Source organism: Pongo pygmaeus, chromosome 3, assembly GCF_028885625.2.
Source record: "Pongo pygmaeus isolate AG05252 chromosome 3, NHGRI_mPonPyg2-v2.0_pri, whole genome shotgun sequence".
NCBI lineage: Eukaryota > Metazoa > Chordata > Mammalia > Primates > Hominidae > Pongo > Pongo pygmaeus.
This window is the reverse complement of record NC_072376.2, coordinates 42,823,062-42,833,534: the sequence shown is the minus strand read 5'-3', so window position 1 is coordinate 42,833,534 and position 10,473 is coordinate 42,823,062. Positions and strand designations below refer to the sequence as shown.

The following is a 10,473-nucleotide window of genomic DNA, read 5'->3' as shown; positions in this document are numbered from 1 at the left end:
CTTTCTTTATTCTTTGTTTTATCTAGGTAGCAGTTTACCGATTTTATCTTTTCAAAAAATGTTTTTGTTTAATTCATCCTTTGTATTTTTATTTTTAGTGTCCATTTTGTTTAGTTCTGCTCTAATATTCGTTATTTCTTTTTCCTATAAATTGGGAGGTGATTTGTTCTTATTTTTGTAGTTTCATGAGTTACATAGATTATTTATAATTTTTCTACTTTTTTGATGTAGGCATTTATTATTATAAAATTCCACCTTAACATTGCTTTTGCTATATCCTAAAGGTTTTAGTACATTGTGTTTCTGTTTTCATTTGTTTAAAAATTAACTTCTTTCTTCTTCTCTGAGAAAACACCAAATGGCAGATGACACTGGTGCAGCAGGAGGCAGGGGCCCGGAGGCCCTGGTGGCCCTGGGATGGGGAACCGCGGTGGCTTCCGCAGATGTTTCCGCTGTGGCATCCGGGGCCGGGGTAGCGGCTGTGGACGGGGCCAGGGCCGAGGCCGCAGAGCTCGTGGAGGCAAGGCCGAGGATAAGGAGTGGATGCCCGTCACCAAGCTGGGCCGCTTGGTCGAGGACATGAAGATCAAGTCCCTGGAGGAGATCTATCTCTTCTCTCTGCCCATTAAGGAATCAGAGATCATTGACTTTTTCCTGGGGACCTCTCTCAAGGATGAGGTTTTGAAGATTATGCCAGTGCAGACGCAGACCCGTGCCGGCCAGCGCACCAGGTTCAAGGTGTTTGTTGCTATCGGGGACTACAATGGCCACGTTGGGCTGGGTGTTACATGCTCCAAGGAGGTGGCCACCACCATCCGTGGGGCCATCATCCTGGCCAAGTTCTCCATTGTCCCCGTGGGCAGAGGCTACTGGGGGAACAAGATCGGCAAGCCCCACACCATACCTTGCAAGGTGACAGGCCGCTGCGGCTCTGTGCTGGTGCACCTCATCCCTGCACCCAGGGGCACTGGCATCGTCTCCACACCTGTGTCCAAGAAGCTGCTCATGATGGCTGGTATGGATGACTGCTACACCTCAGCCCGGGGCTGCACTGCCACCCTGGGCAACTTCGCCAAGGCCACCTTTGATGCAGTTTCTAAGACCTACAGCTACCTGACCCCCGACCTCTGGAAGGAGACTGTATTTACCAAGTCTCTCTATCAGGAATTCACTGACCACCTCGTCAAGACCCACACCAGTCTCCGTACAGCGGACCCAGGCTCCAGCTGTGGCTACAACATAGGGTTTTCATACAAGAAAAATAAAGTGAATTAAGCCTGTAAAAAAAAAAATAATAACTTCTTCATTGACCTAGTTTTTGTTCGGGAGCATGTTTAATTTCCATCTATTTGTACAGTTTCCAAAGTTCTTTTTATTATTGATTTCTAGTTTTATTTTTAAAAAATTGTTGAAACCTGTTTTGTGTCCTGATTTATAATCTATCCTGGAGAAGTTTCCATGTGTTGATGCAAAGAATGTATTTCTGCAGGTGCTGTGTAAAATATTCTGTAAATGTCTGTTAGGTCCATTTGGTTTAAAGTGCAGTTTAAATCCACTGTTGCTTTGTTGCTTTTCTGTTTAGATGATCTGTCCAATGCTAAGAGTAGGATATTGAAGTCTCCAAATATTAATAATGTATTTGAATCCAATTGCTTTATATACCTGGGTGCATTGGTGTTGGGTGCATTTATATTCAGAATTGTTACATCCTCTTGTTGAATTGTTTCTTTTATCATTATATAATGACCCTCTTTGTCTATTTTTACTGTTTTTGACTTAAAGTCTGTTTTATCTGATATAAGTATAGCTACACCTGCTTGCTTTAGGTTTCCATTTATGTGGAATATCTTTTGCTGACTTAATGTTACCAAAGACCCAGCACAATGCACTGGACGAATGAAATACATAAAGCAAATCGGTTTTCCTAAGCATTTTTTTTTTGAGACGAAGTTTCACTCTGTTGCCCAGGCTGGAGTGCAGTGTTGTGATCTTTGTTCACTGCAAGCTCCGCCTCCCGGGTTCACACCATTCTCCTGCCTCAGTCTCCCGAGTAGCTGGGACTACAGGCGCCCGCCACCAGGCTCGGCTAATTTTTTCTATTTTTAGTAGAGACAGGGTTTCATTGTGTTAGCCAGGATGGTCTCAGTCTCCTGACTTTGTGAACCGCCTGCCGTGGCCTCCCAAAGTGCTGGGATTACAGACATGAGCCACCACTCCTGGCCTCCTCTGCATTTTATGGAAGCAACAGTCTCTTTTTGCCACAGTTCCATGTCTTTTAATTCTAATTAACTCAAAAATAAAATACTTCTCATAGTTCTTTTAATATAGCTTTTCTTTCATTAGTTATATTTAATATTCTGTATTAAAAATATACTTCAGTATCATATCCTTATAACAAACCTATAGCTATCATCAGTACACCTTTAAAATAATTCTCAAATGTGTTCTGCCACATAGAATGCAAACTATTCACTCACTTTTGATAGAATACTATAGTTTATACAGTCCACATAGACATCCACCTCATTCATAAAATAATACAATTGGTCATCAGGACAAATAGAATAATATATATTATTCTGATAAGGATTTTGAAACAAAGAGAGTTTCAGCAACTTTCTCAAAGTAAGGACACAGCCGAGATTCAAATTCAGCACTCCTGATACCCAATTTCTAGGATTTTCCACTGTACTGTATGTATTAGTCGGTTCTCATGTGCTATAAAGAACTGCCCAAGACTGGGTAATTTATAAAGGAAAGAGGTTTAATTGACTCACAGTCCTGGAGGGCTGGGAAGGCCTCAGGATACTTACAACTGTGGCAGAAGGGTAAGAAAACATACCCTTCTTCACATTGCAGCAGTAAAGAGAAGTGCTGGCTGAGGAAATGCCAGACAGTTAAAAACTATCAGATCTTGTAAGAACTTACTATTATGACAGCAGCATAAGAGAAACCACCCCCATGACTCAATTACCTCCCAGTGGATCCCTCCTATGGCATGTGGGGATTATGGGGACTATAATTCAAGAGGAGATTTGGGTGGGGACACAGCCAAACCATATCATTTTACCACTGGCCCCTCCCACATCTCATGTCTTCACATTTAGAAACACAGTCATGCTTTCTCCACAGTCCCCCAAATCCTTAACTTATTTCAGCATTAACTCAGAAGTGTACTGTCCAAAGTATCATCTCCAACAAGGCAAGTCCCTTCTTCCTAGGAGCATGTAAAATCAAAAGCAAGCTAGATACAGTGGGGGTTGTATTAGTTTGTTCTCATGCTGCTAATAAAAACATACCAGAGTGATATGGTTTGGTTGTGTCACCATCCAAATCTTTTCTTGAATTGTAGCTTACATAATTTCTTCATGTTGTGAGAGGAACCCAGTGGGAGATAATTGAATCATGGGGATGGTTTTCCCCATACTGTTCTTGTGGTAGAGAATGAGACTCACAACATCTGATGGTTTTATGAGGGGAAAACCTCTATGCTTGGTTCTAATTCTCTTCTCTTATCTGTGTGCCTTTCACCTACCACCATGATTGCGAGGCGTTCCCAGCCACATGGAACTGTGAATCCATTAAACCTTTTTCTTTGGTAAATTTCCCAGTCTTAGGTATGTCTTTATCAGCAGCGAAACAATGAACTAATATACCCAGACCAGGCACTTTTTAAAGAAAAAGAGGTTTAATTGACTTACACTTCAACATGGCTGAGGCGATCTCACCATCATGGCAGAAGCCCAAGAAGGAACAAAGACATATCTTACTTGGCAGTGGAAAGGAGAAGTGTTGAGTAAATGGGGAAAAAGCTTCTTATAAAACCATCAGATCTCATGAGAACATACTCATTATCATGAGAACAGCATGGAGGTAACCACCCCATGACCCATGATAAAATTACCTCCCCCATGTTCCTCCCATAATGTGAGGATAAAGGGAACTATAGTACAAGATGAGATTTGGATGGGAACACAGCCATACCATATCAGGGGTTCAGGCATTAGGTAAATACACCAATTACAAATGAGAGAAATTGGCCAAAACAAAGGGGCTACAGGCCCCTTGCACATCTGAAATACAAGAAGGCAATCATTAAACCTTCAAGTTCCAGAATGGTTTCCTTTGACTCCATGTCTCACATCCAGGTCCCACTGATGCAAGAGGTGGGCTCCCATGTCCTTGAACAGCTCTGCCCCTGTGGCGTTGCAGGGCATAACCCCCCTCCTTGCTGTTTCAGAGCTAGTGTGTCTGCAGCTTTTCCAGGAACATGGTGCAAGCTGTCAGTGGATCTACCATTCTCGGGTCTGGAAGACAGTGGCCCTCTTCTCACAGCTCCACTAGGTAGTGCCCTGGTGGGGACTTTGTGTAGGAGCTACAAGCTCACATTTTACTTCTGCCCTGCCTGAGCACAGATTCTCCATGAGGGCTCCACCCCTGCAGCAAACTTCTGTCTGGACATCCAGGCATTTCCATACATCCTCTGAAATCTAGGCAGATGTTCTGAAACCTCAATTCTTGTCTTCTATGCACCTGCATGCACAACACCATGTGAAAGCTGCCAAGGCTTGTGGCTTGCACCCTCTGAAGCAACAGCCTGAGCTTTGCTTTGGCCCCTTTTATCAACTGCTGGAGTGGCTGGGAAGCAGGGCACCAAGTCCTGAGGCTGCACACAGCAGGGGGTCGGTCCCTGGACATGACCCAGGAAATCATTTTTCCCTCCTAGGCTTCTGGGCCTGTGATAGGAGAGGCTGCTGTGAAGGTCTCTGACATGCCCTTAAGACACTTTCCCTATTCTCCTGGTGATTCGCATTTGGCTTCTGGTTACTTATGTAAATTTCTGCAGAAGGCTTTAATTTCTACCCAGAAAATGGGTTTCTCTTTTCTACTGCATTATCAGCCTGCAAATATTTAAAACTTTTATGCTCTGCTTTCTCTTGAACCCTTTGCCACTTGAAATTTCTTCCAGTAGATACCCTAAATCATGTCTCTCAAGTTCAAAGTTCCACAGATCTCTAGGGCTGGGGCAATTTGCAGCCAGCATATCTGATAAAGCATAGCAAGAGTCACCTTTGCTCCAGTTCCCAAGAGGTCCTCATCTCCATCTGAGACCACCTTAGCCTGGACATCATTGTCCATGTCACTATCAGCATTTTGGTCAAAGCCATTTAACAAATATCTAGGAAGTTTCAAACTTTCCAACATCTTCCTGTCTTCTGAGCCCTTCAAGTCTCTGGGAAGTTCCATACTTTTCCACATTTTCTCGTCTTCGTCTGAGCGCCCCCTCCCCACAAACTGTTCCAACATCTGCCTGTTACCCATTTCCATAGTCGCTTCCACATTTTCCAGTATCCTTATAGCAGCACCCTACTCTCTGTGGTAGCAATTTATTGTATTAGTTCATTCCCATACTACTATAAAAAACTGTCTGAGACTGGGTAATTTATAAAGGAAACAGATTTAGTTGACTCACTGTTCTGCAGGGTTTGGGAGGCCTCAGGAAACTTGCAATTATGGTGGAAGGGGGAGCAAACATGTCCTTATTCACATGGTGGCAGGAAGGGGAAGTGCCAGCAGGGGAAATACTAGATGCTTATAAAACCATTAGATCTTGTGAGAACTTACTATCATGAGAGAAGCATGGGATTAACCACCTCCATGATTCAATTACCTCCCACTTAGTCCCTCCCATGACACAGGGGGATATAGAAGACTACAATTCTAGATAAGATTTGCATGGGGAAACAGCAAAACCATATCACCATACTAACAAGATTCTGAAAATTGAACATTTCAGTACAAAAATCACAATGTAGCTTAACGTATTTTGTTATAAATTCAGACTAAAATATATGTAACAAGATAAAAGTTCACCATGCAAACACACAATTTTTATTTACAATCATTACTATTATATAGGAGAACATGAAGAAGATGCAGAGATTCACTATAAAGTAACAATTGTCCAATGTTTTACTTTATTATAGTGTCTGAAATAAAATAGCTAGATTGAGATTCAGCAAACAATGAATGAAAGTTAATGGTTTAGAAACTCTCAATTGGTTTAATTGGAGCCAAGATTTACATTTTGTTTTAAAACATGTTTAAGAATGCTGCCTCATTGCAACTATGGTGGTTATCATTTAGCCATCAATGAAGAAATCTCTTCTCCTAACCTGGAGCCACATAATCAAGCAATTAACCTGGAATTGAAGTATAATTTAAAGCCCCAAAAAATTTTACTTGCCCCCACAACTCTCTCCCTGGGAGACATTATATTCCTCCTCCCCTCTGCTGTGTGAATTGAAAACTCCCATCAAAGCCAAACAGACACACCACCACCCTCCCCAATGGAATGGCTACTAACTTCTGCTAAAGTAGATATTTTTAAAACCTCATTATTACCCTGTCATTCTGAACCAATGGCTTCCTTTTTGTCTTTGTTTCACAAAAGCTGGCTAGAATTAATAAATAGATTTTATTAGCAATACAGATGGCTAATCATGGAAAAGATAACTATATGAGGAAAAATTGCTTACATATTAGGTAATAAAATCAGTCAAATACTTTTATCCAGTGCGTGAGTTAATAAACATAAATTTGGTGGATCTAGTTCTTGACACATAGTATATGACTTGCAAATGTTACTTTTCATCATATTAAAAGCTTCACTTAAATTCCTAATGTAAACATTGTGAAATTAGTACTTTACAGAAAAAAATAGGCTTTCTTGTCAAGGCTCCAAGATTTCCATACACAGCATGGTTAGAAAGAATTATAAGTTCTTTCCAAAAGGGCAGTAGATGATTGGGCCAGTAATTGCCCAGTAGAACAAGTGACAAATAGTCAAATCACAAGGTAAGTCAATTACAGACCAGAGGCTGCAAGTAAGAAACACTGGGCCTCTAATAAAATATGTTCTCCTGTTTATTACAGTGATATTCTTAAATTTTTATATTACAATTTGTGTGGAAACTTAAGAAGATAATAGAGGCCAAAATTATATTCAAGCTCCATTCTATCACCTCAATTTATTTAACAAAGAAACTCCATTAGAAAAACTTTATAATGGAGAGGAAAATTTTACTAATGGAAAATTCATTTCAGTGAAATCTTATCCTTATCCAGAGAAAGCTCTTCTGAATGTTAGGGAATCAAGAATGCTGATGAGTTGGTGATGCAGATATGATATAGAATATCAACAAGATGATAATATGATAGAATACTCCTAATTGGCACAACCTGGTAGAAACAAAAATATGCTAATTAACCAAGCATTCCAATTAACAGAGGCTCCTAGCGATACCTTCTGCTGCACAATGTGTACTTTTAATTAAGTTATTGTTTGCAAAAATAACTAGAGACATAATTTGTAAAATGCAAAAATTTAGATTATTCCAAGAACACATAGCGACACACTATTAAAAAAGATGTAATAAATAATTAAGATAAGTTATTTTTAGGGGCATGCCTCAATGACTCTGTTGCAAACAATATATTTATAATAATAAATTTATAAATAAAAACATGTTCTGCCATTTAATGTTGACTGTTACGTGCAGCTCATATAAGCAAAACCATTCAAAAGTCAACCCAAAGTGAGTTTATATCTAGATACTAGTTTAGATACAATCAGACTCTGATAACCTTAAATTTGACCTTAGTCAGGCACCATATTGCTACCCTACTGTCAGATTTATTGATAAATAATGAATCTTTTAATATATTTTACTCCTTTATCTTTCTATTCTATTTCTGTGCCATTTTTCCTGTGAAAGTAACTGGATTTAGGGTCCAAATCTCTCTCTACCCACTTTGAAGTAAGGGCTTCTCAGATTCTGATTAATTTATGATTGAAGACAACTCAAGTAGACTACTCTCATAGCAGTTGATTGATTCTACACAATAATTTTCATCCTTTTGCATGTATACTGGATAGTAAAATTGTTCGCAATTAGACAGTCCTCTATGAAGAACAGATATGAACATATCGAGGCTTAAATATTGATAGCTTGTGGGAGATAAATGTTTAGAGAATATAGTAAATACAAAATTCTGTAAATAACCATGATCACCCTAATTTTTAATGTTCCTATTGAGAAAATTGAAATAATAATTTTATCAACTACAAATGACATGTAAGAATTAACAATGAGATGATCTACATAAGGTTCTTGGCAGGAGAAGTATTCAATAAATGATAGTCATTCTTTACTCTTGATTTAAATGTAGTCTTCTATTAATAATGTAAGGAATGGATATGGTAAAAACTGTGAGGGAATTGTTTTTTCCTTCATCTTTCAGGAGTCATATTTGTTTTCTTTCTTGTTACCTTAATTAGAGCAACTGAATCTGCAGTTTCTCTTGTTCTCCCAACACAGTTTTCAGTTAATAAATACTGGATAAAGGACAGCATTGAAATTGATTAGCCAAAAATCTTTGTAAAGCAAAGGCCCTCATATGGGAAAATGTCATCTATAAAATCTTTTTCAGAACATTTTTTTATTCCCCAAGCCTTTTTTAGAATAATAACAGGTTAAACAAACATTTCCTCGATATTTCTAGAACAGCAAATAGTAAAGTATGACATGAAATGAATCACAGAAATACAAACACTTATCACTGAAAGGCATATCAGGAAGCCCTGATCAGAATTGCCAATCCAAATACCAACTATAGGCAAATAGGTTATGCAATTGAGTACATAAGGCAATCTATGGAAGCTAAGGCAAATGAAACAAAGCACAACCCTTTTAAAAGAGGTAGCTTTTATTCAGCTCCATCTAGTTGTTGCCATGAGAAATTGGACCCAATTTGTCGTAGGTTCAGATTTTTCAAGGTAAATGGAATATCCATCGATGTATGTATAGATGCTCATGTCTTAAACAGTGTCAACTTGTTTCATTTTGAGAGTACATTTTTGGCTAGAAGTATCCTATATACAGGCAGTTTGTGAATTCTGTGCTATTGAGTGAGTCAACTCTCCTCGCACATGAGAAAGGTGCTACTAAAAGAGTCACTGTACAATAAATAGGAATATGTATATCCAAAAAATGTACGCATACCAATAAGTTTAATAGTAGAGGGGGTAAATTTATTTAGTCTATGTTAAAATTAAAATATAATTTTCTTTTTTAGGAACATGATTTTCATATACTCTTCCTCTGCAAAATTTAACTTTATTTCCATCAAAGCCACTTTATTCCTTCTTCTTCTTTATTCATCTCATTATACATTCTGGTTTACATTGGCCTTTTTTGTACTATTCCTTTTCATTCACCTAAAATCTGCTACCTACACATCTACATTTTAAAACACTAATTGATTTTCATGGACAAATACACATGTAAGTTTTCTGAGAGAAAAAAACAACCAATCACTTACTCTCAACTTTATCTTTTGCACCTTGCACAATGCCAGAGACATGGAGATGATCAATACATATTTCTGGAATTAATGAACATATAAATGAATGAATGAATGAATGATCACCCCAGTCAGAACTGCTGATTCCATCCTCTAAAAAACTAGAACATTTCTTATGTTTGGAGGCACTTGTCTTAAACTTTCTGGTTCTAAGCCCTTTTGGTAAACTCAAAAAAGGTGTCACTTTTTTTTTTTTTTTTTTAAGAAGGAGTCTTGCTGTGTCGGCCAGGCTAGAGTGCAGTTGCGCGTTCTCGACTCAGTGCAGCCTCTGCTTCCTGGATTCAAGCAATTCCCTACCTTAGCTGCCCGGGTAGCTGGGATTACCACATCCAGCTAATTTTCTGTATTTTTAGTAGAGACGGGGTTTCACCATCTTGGCCAGGCTGATCTTGAACTCCTGACCTCGTGATCCACCCACCTCAGCCTCCCAAAGTGCTGAGATTACAGGCGTGAGCCACTGCACCCGGCCAAGGTGTCACATATTAATGATTGTCAGTTTTCTTGCTGTCTTTAAAATGTAGGGTACTCGGGCTACACTATGTACAAGTTTGGGCCCCAGAATTCAACTTTGGGATATTAGAAATAGTCTCACCCAAAGATACCTGTTTCTTTCTTATTTACTCTCCCGCACTAGATTTCAATATCTTTGCAAGCAGAAGTGATGTTACACATTATCTGCTTACTCTCATTAAAACGTTTAGCCCAATGACTTCCCACATGATAATCCTTTAACGAAGTGAAATGAATAAAACTCGATAAGGAAATGTTTTATTCTAACTCGACATTTCTAATTATTTTTCAGTGGCATTGTTATTTTTTATCCCAGTCTTCATATCAGATATCCAAATAATTAAAAGGAAATAAAATATGAAATGTCTAATTATCAGCTGAATTTAGTTCAACATCATATTACCATTTTTTTGCTCATCTGTCCAACACCATCCTAGATGCTGAGGAAGCAAAAGCAAGCAAATACAAACAAAAGGAGGCATAGCACAGTGATATGTACAGCAATAGGAAGATGTTCCAGGTGCTGCTGGGGAAAAT

The 10,473-nt window shown here is 38.8% G+C and overlaps 1 pseudogene; it reads left to right on the top strand.

Moving 5' to 3' along the window:
* The first annotated feature begins 358 nt into the window (after positions 1-358).
* On the top strand, positions 359-1,243 carry LOC129035133 (small ribosomal subunit protein uS5-like; annotated as a pseudogene).
* The last annotated feature ends 9,230 nt before the right edge of the window (positions 1,244-10,473 follow it).